This window comes from Bubalus kerabau, chromosome 7, assembly GCF_029407905.1.
Source record: "Bubalus kerabau isolate K-KA32 ecotype Philippines breed swamp buffalo chromosome 7, PCC_UOA_SB_1v2, whole genome shotgun sequence".
NCBI classification, from domain to species: domain Eukaryota; kingdom Metazoa; phylum Chordata; class Mammalia; order Artiodactyla; family Bovidae; genus Bubalus; species Bubalus kerabau.
This window is the reverse complement of record NC_073630.1, coordinates 36,095,148-36,107,814: the sequence shown is the minus strand read 5'-3', so window position 1 is coordinate 36,107,814 and position 12,667 is coordinate 36,095,148. Positions and strand designations below refer to the sequence as shown.

The 12,667-nt window shown below is 41.9% G+C and overlaps 1 non-coding gene across 1 annotated transcript; it reads right to left on the bottom strand.

Annotated features, from left to right (window-relative positions):
- Positions 1–10,282: 10,282 nt before the first annotated feature.
- Positions 10,283–10,389, bottom strand: LOC129658235 (U6 spliceosomal RNA). Its single transcript, XR_008717329.1, has one exon. It is a non-coding gene; the product is annotated as a U6 spliceosomal RNA (small nuclear RNA).
- Between the last annotated feature and the right edge of the window lie 2,278 nt (positions 10,390–12,667).

Genomic DNA, 12,667 nt, shown 5'->3' with positions numbered 1-12,667 from the left:
AAAATAAGTCTCTGCTTTTTAGTATGCTGTCTAGATTAGTCATAGCTTTTCTTCCAAGGAGCAAGTATCTTTTAATTTTGTTAAATAGTTAGAGTAGGATAAAGGAGTTCAAAGTGGTGGTGGCTAAAAGACAAAGAAGGGGAAAACCCACAAAAATAGAACAAAGGAAGGTCCAAGGACTGGAGTGAGGACCTCAGGTAAAATAAACAGCCCTCCTGGCTAGCCCAATTTACATAGGGCAGGATCAAGGGGAGGAGAAAAAACAAATAAAAAGAGGAGCCAATCTTGAGCTGGGGGCTTCTCCTCTGTGTGTCTTTGGGTTGGTCCGCCCTCAGGCCTTGAGGATGTAGTTTGCTTGCCAATAAAACTGAGCTATAACAGTGGCCCGTCTGTTGCTTCAAATTTTTGCTACGGCAAGACAGAACTAAGGGAATTACAAACTCCCCTGACATCTACGGCACTGTTTCTTGGATTTAACCTGGTTGAAACAACCTCAGCTCAGCCCCAGCGAGGTGGAGGCCAAACACAGCAGAAGCCCAACTCGGCAAAACTCCTACTGTGGAAACTGAATGTGAAGAAACCCCAGCACAGTGGAAGTGACAAGAAGCCAGCATGCTGGAAACTGGGGCAGCAAAAACAAACTCGACAGAAAGCTCACACAGCTCAGTCTCAGATTCCAGAAGACCTCCGGTTGGGGTAGGAAGTACTTGCTGCTATGTCCAAAAGTACATATGACTAACAAAGTCTTAATTCCTTTACAATTTCTTATTTCTTGTTTCCTCGAATCCCCTCCCAACATGTGAGTGGCAGTGGGTGCCCCAGGGTGTCCTGAAGGCTCTACTATCTGCTGTGCCTTAGTAGCTGTTGGCCAAGCAGATGGGGGTTCTTCCATCCTTAATCTTTGTGGAAAAGATCAGGCCAATGAAAACGGTGAGCCTAGGTCAGGTATTTAGTAGATATTCCAGCAGGTTATGAAGTGGATTCCTTGGCACATTTTACCCCACTGCTTTTTCCCTCTTGTCCTTCAATACCTCTCTCCCAGGACCTGAGCCCAGCCAAAACCCATGGTGCCTAGCTTCAGGACCTAATGAAGCTCAGGCTCTGATGTCTCATTGCAGAAATTCAGTGAGAGACACAGCGATAGGTAAGAGGTGGATTTGTTAGAATTCAGAGAGAAGCACACCCCACAGGGTGTGGGCCATCACAGAGGAGAGTGCATCCGCCATGGAATGTGGTATGGTTAGGTTTTGTGAGCTGGGTGAATTCATATGCTAATAAGTGGAAGGATCATCCCAACAATTGGGGAACCACCCACTCCTCTGTCTTTTGACAGTGACTTGGAACTGTCCTGGCACCTCTGGGATGTCATTTAGCTTGCAGACTGAGGATCAAAAGTTCGTTGAATTTGTCTTGTCTTCTTGGACCCATTTGATTTTAATTGGTTTATAGCCCTTGCACTATGTCATTTTTGCAAAAGTTGTGCCCTGCCCCCTTCCCTTCTGTTTCCTGCTCTTTTCCTGAGCTCTGTTTGGGCCCACGATGTTGCCTCTACAATCTTCAGGAGAGACAGCCAGAAAATATCTGGTCTTTGGGAGAGAAATTCTGGATAATATCCAATCCTTCTAGATATTCAGGCCTTCATCTTCCATTTTTCCTACAACATGTGCAACAACAGCATCTCTCAGTGAACCCACTAGGGCAGATGGCAGGCATTCAATGCCTGCTAGAAGTCTTATATTGGTGGCATCCTTTCAAGGGCAATTCAGCTTCCAGGGATGTTTGCCACTTTGAGAGTTAGCCCTGTAGGCCATTTGGGCCAAAACCCTTGCCACCCTTCTCCTAAAGTTACAAACATACCCCCAGACCAAATCTCCACTCCACTTTTACAGAACATCTGATCTGTTGCCTCTTATCATTCTGTCCTTAAGCCACTTACTAACTCCTATAGCCAGGACCCTGCCCCCCTTGTAGGCAACAAGTCTCCTTTGTCATTGCTTCTGTTATTACCTAAAGTGGATCTATGACAATGAAATGTTTACTTTTGGAAACACCCTAATAGTATTATGAAGGACTATTATGAAGGACTTCATAAGGACTGCTCTTACGAAGGACTAGGGGAGGAAATCAATGACTTACATTCCCTCAGAACAGAGGATAAGGATTAAGGATATTTCACCAGGTTCCCAGTCTCAGGGCATAGGCTTGGATTGCTTTGCATCATATCTATTCCCATCAGCAGTGGACAAAATGCCAATGAGTTAAGATTACAATCCCTTAATACTACCCAGTAATAGTCACGCTGGGGGTCTTGGGGGACACCCAACTCCAGCCTCGGGTCCCAGGCTGTCGACCCGCCTAGGGGTCTGGTCCTTGGGAGGTTGTCACGCCTCAACCTGCTCGGGGATCCGCCAGTCTGGGGGCCCCAGGAGGTGGACATGTCTCAACCTGCCCAGGGACTAACTTCTCAGGAGGCTGACCTGCCTCAAGCTTCCTGGGGATTTGATCTCCAGAAGGCTATCACACCTCAGCCTGCCTGGGGATCTGCACCCTGACCTGGAGACGCCTGGTTCTCAGGTTGCAAGAGTACTGGGTAGGATAAGCTTCAGAAAGACTCACCCCTATGGAAGTCCAAGCATGGAAACAGAAGGAAGCCTATTAGTTGTGGGACTGTGCCTGGTCTCAGCAATAACTCAGGAGTCCAATGAAAACCTCATTGCCTTTCTGGAAAGACAAAAAGAGGCCCTCCAGAAGTTTACCAATCTAGACTTAGACTCTTATGAGGAACAGGTGATTTTAAAGGGCAAATTCCTGTCCCAGTGTGCATCAGACATCAGGATAAAGTTATGACAGCTACAGCAGCAGGACCCAGCTGCCTCTTTAGATGAGATGGTCCAGACAGCCACCAATACCTTTTATAACAGAGAACAGGAGAGGGAGGCCAATGCCCAGAAAGGGGAGAAAAGGAAAGAGAAAAGGCATGCCTATGTGCTGGCTACCCTCCAGAGAAGCCCTATGGCAAACACCGAGTCCTTGAAGGACAAGGCAAATGCCCAATCTGTAGACAAGCGGGACATTGGGCCAAAGAATGTCCAAACCATGACAAGTCTCCTAAAATGGCTTGCTACAAATGTCATCAACTGGGACATTTGGCACTCTGCCCTCAATACCCAAGAGCCTCAAGGTCAAGAGTCAAGCCTTCCCTCATGATGGTTCAACAGGAATGAAGGAAGCTGCCGGCTCCAGCCAGCCTGCCTGTCACAGATAACCATCACGGGGCTGGAGCCAAGGGTGCAACTGGATGTGGCAGGTAGGTCCAACAATTTCTTGGTTAACACAGGGGCTACCTACTCTGTCCTGACCTCCTATCCGGGAGCCTTCTCTTCCCAAACCCGAACAATTTGGGGTGCTACAGGAAAAACAATTACAAAAAGATTCACCCGAGCACTTCTTTGTTGTTGGGATGGACAAATATTTTCCTACCACTTTCTGGCAGTCCCTGAGTGTCCTACTCCTTTATTGTCCTACTCCTTTCCCTGCCTTTGAAATCTTGCAGCTATTGCAGTTCTGATAGAAGATGCTTTAAAACTCTTTCCTGGGGGCAAATTATTTTCACCAGCCACCAATTGAAACAACTCCTAAATAGGAGAGGCCATTTATGTATGTCTGATAAAAGGATCCTCAAATATCAAGTAGGGCTGATGGAAAATCCAAGCCTGACTACATCCCCTTGTGAGGTTCTCAACACAGCTACCCTCCTGCCTACCCCCAAGGTCTCGCTCCCCTTTCACTATTCCCTAGAAACCTTGGACCACTGGACAAAGCCCCGAGAGGGATTGTCAGAAAATCCTCTGACCAATCCTGAGGAAATCTAGTACACTGATGGAAGCAGTTTTATCTTGATGGAAAAAGAAGAGTTGGATATGAGGTAGTCTCCAATTTTGAGGCAGTAGAGGCTAAACCTTTGCCACCATGTACTTCAGCCCCATTAGCTGAGCTCATAGCCCAAACTCAAGTTTTAGAGCTGGGAAAAGGAAAAAGAGTAGCCATTTACACTGACTCCAAGTATGCCTTTCTAGTGCTACACACACATGCTGCTATTTGGAAAGAAAGAGGCCACTTGACCATCCGAGGGTCCCCAATCAAATATGGTGATCAAATCCTTAGACTCGTGGAGGGAGTCCATCTGCCTGCTGAGGTTTCAGTCTCCCTTTGTAAAGGACACCAAAAAGGGAGCATGGAAGTGGCACAAGGGAAACAAGCAACCAATCAGGCAGCTACAAGAGCAGCATCACAGAACAATGACCTAATGGGGTTGCCACCTTAGTTCCATAGACTAAGTTGCCAGAAACTCCTTCATATACTGAAGGTGAGACTTAAAACTAAGAGTCAGGGGCTTCAAGAAGATCACATGGTGTGGTTCCAAAGGGAGGGACCACTATAAGGCATATGGTCTCCTCTTGTCCCACTTGCCAATTAAACAACCCCCAAGGAGCTCCTAGAACCCAGCTGGCCCAGCTCATCCAATGACGTGGAGCTACCCGGGAGAGGACTGGTGGATGGACTTCCCCAGATGCAGTTTCTCAAAGGTATAAATACCTATTAGTCATGATAGATACATTCACGGGATGGATAAGGCTTTCCCACCCAGACTGAGAAGGCTGAGTTCAGTTCAGTTCAGTTAAGTTTAGTCGCTCAGTCATGTCCGACTCTTTGTGACCCCATGGAATGCAGCAGACCAGGCCTCCCTGTCCATCACCAGCTCCTGGAGCTTACTCAAACTCATGTCCATTGAGTCAGTGACGCCATCCAACCATCTCATCCTCTGTCATCTCCTCTCCTCTGACCTTCAGTCTTTCCTGGCATCAGGATCTTTTCAAATGAGTCAGTTGTTCCCATCAGGTGGCCAAAATATTGTAGATTCAGATTCAGCATCAGTCCTTCCAATGAATATTCAGGACTAATTTCCTTTAGGATGGACTCGCTGGATCTCCTTGCAGTCCAAGGAACTCTCAAGAGTCTTCTCCAACACTACAGTTCAAAAGCATTGATTCTTCTGCACTCAGCTTTCTTTATAGTCCAACTCTCATATCTATAATGACTAATGGAAAAACCATAGCTTTGACTACATGGACCTTTGTTGGCAAAGTAATGTCTCTACGTTTTAACTTGCTGTCTAGGTTGGTCATAACTTTCCTTCCAAGGAGTAAGCATCTTTTAATTTCATGGCTGCAGTCACCATCTGCAGTGATTTTGGAGCCCCCAAAAATAAAGACAGCCACTGTTTCCACTGTTTCCCCATCTATTTCCCATGAAGTGATGAGACCCAATGTCATGATGTTGGTTTTCAGAATGCTGAGTTTTAAGCCCACTTTTTCACTCTCCTCTTTCCCTTTCATTAAGAGGCTCTTTAGTTCTTTGTTTTCTGCCATAAGGGTGGTGTCATCTGCATATCTGAGATTATTGATATTTCTCCTGGCAAGCTTGATTCCAGTTTGTGCTTCATCCAGCCAGGCATTACACATAATGTATTCCACATATAAGTTAAACAAACAGGGTGACAGTATACAGCCATGATGTACTCTTTTCCCAATTTGGAACCAGTCTGTTGTTTCAGGCCCAGTTCTAACTGTTGCTTCTTGACCTGTATACAGATTTCTCAGGAGACAGGTCAGGTGGTCTTGTATTCCCATTTCTTTAGGACTGTTCGACTGTTTGTTGTGATCCAGACAGTCAAAAACTTTGGCATAGTCAATAAAGCAGAAGTAGATGCTTTTCTGGAACTCTCTTGCTTTCACAATGATCTAACAGATGTTGATTATTTGATCTCTGGTTCCTCTGCCCTTTCTAAATCCAACTTGAACATCTGGAAGTTCACAGTTCACATATTGCTGAAGCCTGGCTTGGAGAATTTTGAGCATTACGTTGCTAACGTGTGAGAAGAGTGCAACTGACCAGTAGTTTGATCATTCTTTGGCACTGCGTTTCTTTGGGATTGGAATGAAAACTGACCTTTCCCAGTCCTGTGGCCACTGCTGAGTTTTCCAAATTTGCTGGTATATTGAGTGCAGCACTTTCAAAGCATCATCTTTTAGGATTTGAAAGAGCTCAACTGGAATTCCATCACCTCCACTAGCTTTGTTTGTAGTGATGCTTCCTAAGGCCCACTTGAGTTCACATTCCAGGATGTCTGGCTCTATGTGAGTGATCACACCATCGTGATTATCTGGGCTGTGAAGATCTTTTTTGTACAATTCTTCTGTGTATTCTTGCCTCCTCTTCTTCATAGCTTCTGCTTCTGTTAGGTCCATACCATTTCTGTACTTTATTGAGCCCATCTTTTCCTGAAATATTCCCTTGGTATCTCTAATTTTCTTGAAGAGATCTCTAGTCTTTCCCATTCTATTGTTTTCCTCTATTTGTTTGCATTGATCACTGAGGCATGCTTTCTTATTGCTCCTTGCTATTCTTTGGAACTCTGCACTCAAATGGGTATATCTTTCCTTTTCTCCTTTGCCTTTCATGTCTCTTCTTTTCTCAGATATTTGTAAGGCCTCCTCAGACAGCCATTTTGCCTTCTTGTATTTCTATTTCTTGGGAATGGTCTTGATCACTGCCTCCTGTACAATGTCATTAACTTCCATAGTTCTTTGGGCACTCTATCAGATCTAATCCCTCAAATCTATTTGAATGCTTGAATGGTTCTCTGGAGACCCACAAGTCCTTCTAGAACTAACACCCCCAAAAGATGTTTTTTTCATTATAGAGGACTGGAATGCAAAGTAGGAAGTCAATAGATACCTGCAGTAACAGGCAAATTTGGCCTTGGAGCACAGAGTGAACCAGGGCAAAAGCTAATAAGGTTTTGACAAGTGAACACACTAGACATAGCAAACACCCGGTTCCAACAACACAAAAGAAGACTCTACACATGGACATCACCAGATGGTCAATCCTGAAATCAGACTGATTATATTCTTTGCAGCCAAAGATGGGGAAGCTCTATATAGTCAGCAAAAAACAAGATCAGGAGTTGACTGTGGCTCAGATTGTGAACTCCTTATTGCCAAATTCAGACTTAAATTGAAGAAAGTAGGAAAAACCACTAGACCATTCAGGTATGATCTAAATCAAATCCCTTACGATTATACAGTGAAAGTGACAAATAGTTTCAAGTAATTAGATCTGATAGTCAGAGTGCCTGAAAAACTATGGATGGAGGTTCATGACATTATACAGGAGAAGGCTGAGGAAGTGGTAAAATAAAAACTGCTCCATGAAATCATACCAAGATTTGGTCTGCCCAGGTTATTACAAATTGGCAATGGGACATCATTTACCTCTAAGGTCACCCAAAGGATCTCTAAAGCATTGGGCACTGCTTATTATGTGCATTGTGCCTGGAGGCTTCAGTCTTAGGAAAAGTAGAAAGAGCCAACAAATTCTTAAAAGCAGCAATAAAAAACAACCCAGCTCTCCTCCACTCCTATATTGCCCCTAAGGAACAGGTTGGTCTTAGTCCTTATGAGACGCTATATGGGAGACAGTTTGTTTATGTCAATGACCTCTTTCTAGATCTGGAGGCTCAGAACTTCCGATATTATACCATGGACATTGGGTAATTCCAACAAGATATACACTTGTGGGGTGTCAACCAGGACCCAAAAGATTCTAAAGAGTCACCACTATATGTTCCAGGAACTCAAGTCCTAATTAGAGTCTGGAAACATGGGTCCCCAACGGTTCAACTCCAGCCCACATGGAAGGGCCCTTACCCTATAATACTTTCTAACCCCACAGCAGTCAAGGTACCAGGGCATGACTCCTGGATTCACTACTCACAGGTCAAGGCACTAAGTAAAACAGAAGAGGACACTCAGTACATTGTGAGACCCTGGGAGATCTCACATACCTATTCAGGACCACAAATGAGTGTCATTCTAATGAACACCCCTAAGATTAAGTTTCTGGGGATAAGATTTCTCAGGATAGTTCTAAAGAGCCAACACTGCTTGGCAGGGGTTATACTCCAAAATAGACAGGAGATAGATCTCCTGATCTCTGAACAAGGAGGGACTTGAGCCATCTCGAATGAGACATGTCATTTCCCAGTAAATACCTCCAAAAAATATTCAGATCCAACAATATCTCAAAGAATGAGCTGGAGAGATCTTGGGGTGGCTACACAGTTTCTCTCTTCTCCTGGTGAAGGGGGATTTGGTGTTGGCTAATGCCCCTACTAATCCCTGTTATTACCCTATTGATGCTGCTTATGATTTCTCCATGTATTATCAATTGTCTAGCCCATTTTGTCTCTGCCCAGGTCAACAGGCTACAACATGCAGTGCCAGTTTAACAAGGATATATACAACTACAGCCGACCATAGAGAATATCACTCATCCTTGGACGGACACTGCTATACGGACTCTGAGGCTTAAGACTAGCAAGAAGGGGAGGCTCAGTGCCCCTCGCTGGCCCAGCTCAGCAGGAAGTAGCCAGAGAGACCTTGATGCCCCTATTCCCAAAGAAATGGGTCTCCCCTTTCTTGAGGGGGGAATGTTAGGTACTTAGAATAAGAAAAAAGAGTCCAAAATGGTGGTGGCTAAAAGAGAAAGAAGGGAAAAGCCCTCAAAAATAGAACAAAGGAAGGTCCGATTCCTTTTGGCCCAGTTTACATGGGACAGGCTCAAGGGGAGAAGAAAAAACATATAAGAAGAGGAGCCAAAATTGAGCTGGGGGCTTCTCTTCTCTTCACGTCTTTTGGGTCAGCCTGCCCTCCCACCTCCAGGATGTATTTTCATACGCTTGCCAATAAAACTGAGCTATAACACTGGTCCGTCTGTCACTTCAAATTTTTGCTGCAGCAAGACAGAACTGAGGAAATTACACACTTCCCCGGCAGTTTCATGGCTGCAGTCACCATTTGCGGTGATTTTGGAGCCCAAGAAAATAAAGTCTGTCACTGTTTCCATTGTTTTCCCATCTATTTGCCATGAAGTGACACAAATGGATTCCATGATTCCAGTTTTTTGAATGTTGCATTTTAAGCCAACGTTTTTGCTCTCCTTTTTCACTTTCATCAAGATTCTTTAGTTCTTCTTCTCTTTCTTCCATAGGATGGTGTCATCTGCATATCTGAGGTTATTGATATTTCTCCCTGCAATCTTGATTCCAGCTTGTGCGTCATCCAGCCAGGCATTTCATATGATGTACTCTGCATATAAGTTAAATAAACAAGGTGACAATATACAGCCTTGACATACACCTTTCCCGATTTGGAACCAGCCCATTATTCCATGTCTGGTTCTAACTGTTGCTTCTTGACCTGCACACTGATTTCTCAGGAGGCAGATCAGGTGGTCTAGTATTCCCATCTCTTTAGGAATGTTCCACAGTTTGTTGTGATCCACACAGTCACAGGCTTTGGTGTAGTCAATAAAGCAGAAGTAGATGTTTTTCTGGAAATCTCTTGCATTTTCCATGATTCAACGGAAGTTGTCAATTAGATCTCTGGTTCCCCTGCCTTTTCTAAATTCAGCTTGAACATCTGGAAGTTCATAGTCCATATACTGTTGAAGCTTGGCTTGGAGAATTTTGAACATTATTTGCTAGCATGTGAGATGAGTGCAATTTTGTGGTAGCTTGAACATTTTTTGACATTGCCCTTCTTAGGGATTTGAATGAAAACTGACCTTTTCCAGTCCTGTGGCCACTGCTGAGTTTTCCTAATTTGCTGGCATATTGAGTGCAGCACTTTCACAGCATCATCTTTCAGGATTTGAAATAGCTCAGCTGGAATTCCATCACCTCCTCTAGCTTTGTTCGTATTGGTGCTTTCTAAGGCCCACTTGACTTCACATTCCAGGATGTCTGGCTCTAGGTCAGTGATCACACCATCGTGATTATCTGGGTTGTGAAGATCTTTTTTGTACAGTTCTTCTGTGTATTCTTGCCACCTCTTGTTAATATCTTCGGCTTCTGTTTGGTCCATACCATTTCTGTCCTCTATTGTGCCCATCTTTGCATGAAATATTCCCTTTGTATCTTTAATTTTCTTGAAGAGATCTTTAGTCTTTCCCATTCTGTTGCTTTTCTGTATTTCTTTGCATTGATCACTGAGGAAGTCTTTCTTATCTCTCCTTGCTATTCTAATTGTTTTTAATATATTTCCTTTCAAATGTCAGCATTATTTATAGGCCCAAGTTTTCTTTTCTTTTTTTTTTAAATTTTATTTTCTTTTTAAACTTTACAATATTGTATTGGTTTTGCCAAATATCGAAATGAAAATATATGGAATGCTTCACGAATTTGTGTGTCATCCTTGCGCAGGGGCCATGCTAATCTTCTCTGTGTCGTTCCAATTTTAGTATATGTGCTGCCAAAGCAAGCACTAGGCCCAAGTTTTTATATTTTTCTAAGTGACTAAAAGTTTTCTCTATGTCACCAGGCATGGTGCACTGTTTAGTCTTATTCATTGCCTGGTTTTATGATCCTCCCCTTTGTTCCTTAGATTCAGGTGTCTCTAGTAGTGAATCATTGATGTAGTTCATTCAAATAAAAGGTTGTCACCAACCCTTACTGCTCTTTCCTTCAAGTTAAAAAGAAGAATGTATCTTTCAAAATATCTTAGAAATTTAATTATTTTCCAAACATGCAGAGAATGAAGAAGACTCTTTCTTAACCAGGGCTCTGCCTGTAGAAAGGTGTCATCCAAGAGCATAAGGTGTTGTTGGTCTGGGTAGGTTGAAACAGAGCCCTGATTAAGAAAGAGTCCTTCAACCTACCCAGACGAGCAACATCTTATGCTCTTGGATGACACCTTTCTATGTGCCGAGTAGTATCCTCATTTTCTCCAGCTATAACCTGGTGAGAGCCTAAGTACCGCAGAATCTGGATGGATGATAAAAGTATGGTTGGCGCATTAAGAGAAAAGAGGAGGCGAGAAAGAAGGTTTAAAAAAGGATACTATATTGATCATTTAATAAAGGCTGATAGAGTCTTTTTCAGGTTCAATTTCTTCATCAAAATATTTATCTTAACGGAGGGGGGAAAGTAGTTAAGGCCAAAATCTTACTATTTCTACATCCAGTGTAATAATGCTTATGTACATCCAATGAGTTAACATTCAAACCCTTCATCATTTTAACTGTTAAAGTTTATTGCATAATCTCACTATTTTTCCATGGTAGTGTGGTAGTATTTTTTATAGTTTTGTTGTGCTCAAGGACACTGTGATGTGGAAACAGGAGTAAATAAACCAAGATCTACCATTCTGGTGTTGTTTTAATTCAGAACATAATGCACATTCCAAAAGATATATAAGAAATGTGTTAGAATCTTTTGGAAAAGTATATTACATAATATACATACTCAGCTGTATGATTAAGTTATTCTTTTCAAATAAAATAGGAACCAGATTTTACTCTGCTCCGAAAAGACAGATTTTATTTAATAGCTCATTATGTTAGACTTGTTTATTGCTCTAGAAAATGTCATCATTGTACTGGAGTCAGGCAGATAAGCAAAAATTAATTTAAAACCTATCATGTACTGACAAATCATACCAACACAGGGAAACTTTTAGAAGACAAAAAGAAATGTAAGTTTGAATATTGTATTCCATGGCATCAAAATTTGGCAGTAATTTAACAAATATCTCAACAGGAAGTGGGGGTTTGTCTGTTAACAGTACAGTAAAAATATGAGAAAATGCAGTGTGTGAATCACTGCATGATTAACTGAAAGAGAGGGAATCTGACATGAAACAAAAGTAAGAATGGAAGTCTGTGGATCCCAATATATATTCAGTATGACAGTCAAAAAACTGGATCCTTGCAAGTTGCCATTTGAGAGCAGTGAGTACATATGATTATCATTTTATATTAATGAAAAATTGTGAAGTGATTGGAACAATTATAGACTTGGTATAAATAATTCCCAAAGGTTTTTACACTTTAGGTCTAAGCATAAAAATAAAACACTTAGTAGAACATTTCATTTCTACATGATTATATAGTCTTGGCATTTTAATCTTATTCATGGAACAGGTATAGGCAGCTAACTTCATATAATCTACTAATTTTAAGGAGTGCTTTTGTAGTGCTTAATTGTTATTTAGATTTAAAAAAATTGAAAATAGATTTAAAGTGTGCATTTTGGAAAAATATTTAATAAAACATTGACACATTTGTAGGCAGCATGACACTCCTCAGCAAACTACTGACAGCTGGAGAGCTTCATCAACCCAGTTTGCATTCAGCTGTTTCAAATAGCATAAATTCTCCACAAAACTTCATAGATACATTTATCAATTTCTGCAGACTGTGAATTATAAATTCTGTTTAAGACTGTGTTAGGTACACAAACTCAGAGAAAAAAAAATGAGCTGACAGTTAAAAACTACTGATTTTGTAATATCTAGAACAGTTGTTAAGCATTTAAACTTAGAGCTAATTTATTCAGTGTGTCAAAGATACCAATTTATGAGGGATAGTTTTTATAATATATAAAATCTTAGTAAAGACAATTTTATAAATTTGGGAGATCAATAACACATCATTCTTCATACTATTTGTTGTCTGGCTAAATCATGATAGGAGAATATTATGATATCAATTTTCTGTATTTTTCTCACCAAATTATATACTGTTGTGACAGAGATAGCCTGTT